Source organism: Chenopodium quinoa, unplaced genomic scaffold (assembly GCF_001683475.1).
Source record: "Chenopodium quinoa cultivar QQ74 unplaced genomic scaffold, ASM168347v1, whole genome shotgun sequence".
Classification (NCBI taxonomy): Eukaryota; Viridiplantae; Streptophyta; class Magnoliopsida; order Caryophyllales; family Amaranthaceae; genus Chenopodium; species Chenopodium quinoa.
The window spans coordinates 4,059,366-4,062,490 of NW_018742738.1; positions in this window are offsets into that span (position 1 = coordinate 4,059,366).

Here is a 3,125-nt window from a genome sequence, read left to right on the forward strand (position 1 = left end):
GGGTTTAAAAAATTTTGGAATTGTTTTTGGCACCGGTTAACCGGTGCCAAAAGTGCCAAATATTATTTTTTTTTTAGAACATCAAACAATCAAAAATCGACTTAAATTATTTAGAACATCAAAATATAGATCGAATTTCAATCAACATAATCAAAAATTTACAATATATAATCAAAACAAATTTACAATATAGATCAATACAATAGTAGTTCAATTACAACATATAAAAAAAATTACAATATAAATAAAAAAAATAAACTCAATATTCTTCAGTCTTGATTCTTCCATTTAAGATCTAACTCAAGATACCTGCACCAATTAAAGCAAAAAAAAAACGATTAATATAATTAAGCTTCCAAAAAAATTAAACCCAGAAAAAAATTTGAACTCGCCAAAAAATTAAATAAAAAAATACCCAGAAATCAAAAAAACCCACATAAAAAATACCTAGAAAGGGAAATAAATTGAAATCGAAAAAAATATCAAAATTAAAATGGAAATAAATTGAAATCGAAAAAAACCCAGATAAAAAATATAATTTAAAAAAACACAGAAATCGAAAAACAAAAAATCAAAAAAACAAAAAATCAAAATCGAAAAAAAATGTATAAAAATCGAATAAACAAGAAACAAAAATCAAAAAAAGAAAAAATTAAAATCGAAAACAAAATATATTAAAATCGAATAAACAAAAGCAAAAATCGAAAAAAAATTCAAAATCTAACATAAGAAAAAAAATAATCCATAAATCGAAAAATAAAAAATCAAAAACGAAAACAAAATATATTAAAATCGAATAAACAAAAATCGAAAAAAAAATCAAAACTGAAATCAGAAAAAAAATAACCAAGAAATCAAAAAACAAAAAATCAAAATCGAAAACACAATGTATTAAAATTGAAATAACAAGAAACAAAAATCAGAAAAAAAAATCAAAATTGAATTCGGAAACAAAATAACCCAGAAATCGAAAACAAAAAAATCGAATTAAAATCAAGAAAATATACCCTAACCTTGCTCATGCATGTGTTCGTGGTGGATTAAACCAAAATTTTTTTGATGAAACCCATAAAAAATTAAAGAGAAGAGATGGTGGTGGCGGCGGCTTTGCGGTGGTGTTGTTGTTGTTGATGCGGAGATGTTCGAAGAGAAAGAAAAGAGATTGGGAATGAAGGAGAGCTAGAGGAGAGAGAAGGGAGAGCAGAGGAGAAGGGAGATTAGAGGATAAAGAAGAGGCGGAGTGAGAGGACAACTGATTTTAGGGTTAGGCTTATAAGAGGCCGAGTTATAAGAAGAGGCCGTTTTTTTTTTATAATTAAAGGCCCGGTTCACAAAGGCACCGGTTCAAACCGGTGGCCTTTATGATTTTGGCACCGGTTTGAAGTGAACCGGTGCCTTTTACTCTGGTTCAGCTTCCCACCAATTTTGTAGGCCATTTTTGGCACCGGTTTGGACTGAACCGGTGCCAATTACGGGGTGCCTTTTTGATATTTTCTACTAGTGAACACACATACACCAGGTACCATTCGACTTCTTTACAAGCACAACATTCGTCACCCAGTCGAGGAAATTACATGGCCGAATGAACCTAGCACCCAACAGCTTTTTTACTTCGGCAGCTGCTGCCTGACTTCTTTTCTCGCCGTGATTTCTTTTCTTTTTCCGAAAGGGCTTCTTTTTTGGATCCACGACGAGTTTGTGGACAACGAGATCCAAGCTGACGCCTGGCATCTCCTCCACTTCAAAGACAAAAATGTATTTAAATTCTTTCATAAGGTGAAAATCTGCACCCAACTTAGCATAAGCAGCCGTCCCAACCTTAACAGTACACTCTGGACGGCTGTCATCCAGAGGTATATCAATATATTCACCAACCGGCTGGGGACGAATCTCATCTGACCGTTCACCGGTCAGTGATTGCTATTTTTTCTCTTTCTTCACCTCCACCAACTGATGAGCCTTTCTTTTCTTTCCGGCTGCTGGTGGGGGTGGGATGACGTCCTTGACATTGTCAAGGTGTTCATGTCCTTGGCCGTCTGAAGCCGCAGTAGACTTGACAGCTGAGAGATAACACTCCCGGGGCGTCTTCTGATCCCCATTCAAGGAACCAACAGAACCGTCATCCTTCTCATACTTGATCAGCATGCGAGAAGGAATGATTATTGCCTTGGCCTCGTTGAGAGTTGGTCGGCCTAAAATAATTTTATAGCCGGTCAGCTCCTCAACTACCAAGAACTTGACGACCAGGTGTCGTCCTTCTCCTTTCTCACCCAGTCGGATGGGTAGATCGATCCTTTTGACTGGGTACACCATCCCCCCTCCAAAGCCAACCAGGGAGTGGTTTACTGGGTGCATGATGTTGGGCTTGTACTTCAGCTTCTGCAAGCACCTCTGACTGATGATGTCTGATGAGCTGGCGGTGTCAATAAGAATTCGCCCAACCAGCTGATTGGCGACCTTATATTCAATGACAACCGGGTCATAATGCGGGCGACAGACGCTGCCCCTGTCCTTCTCAGTGATCAAAACGTCTAGGATGGTGGAGCTAGTCTCATCATCATCATTGTCCATCTTTCTAAGATGGCTCTTGGTGCCCCGGATGGTTGAGCCACCACATGAGAACCGCCTGCTATAGTATAGACCGACTCCTTGTCAGTTTTCGAGCTACTAGCAGGCTGGGGAGTCTTAGATGACTGCCCCGGGTTCTTATTAGTCCCTAAATGTAGGACTTTAACATCCCCTTGTCAGCCAGACGGTCCAACGCCCGTTGAAGGCTGAAGCAGTCGTTGGTGTCATGGCCAACTTCCTCATGGTATTAGCAGAATTTATTTTTATTCCGTGTTTGAGTGGAACTTTTCATTGGATTCGGCTTCTCAAGAGACAACCGGTCCTTGATCTCCATGAAGATGGAGTTGTAGTCCTTGTTAAACTCGTACTTGGGGACGTACGATTTAAATTCTTTCTTTTTCTTCTGGGACGGCTAGTCAGAATCGCCCACCGCTTAGACTTCTTTTCTCTTCTTGCTCTCTTCTTTTTTCTTTGCCGGCTAAGCAGGTCGGTTGTCTTTTTGTTGGTCAGACTTCTTGGAGTCTGACTGGTTGCCAAGCGAGCAAAGATCGGTTGCT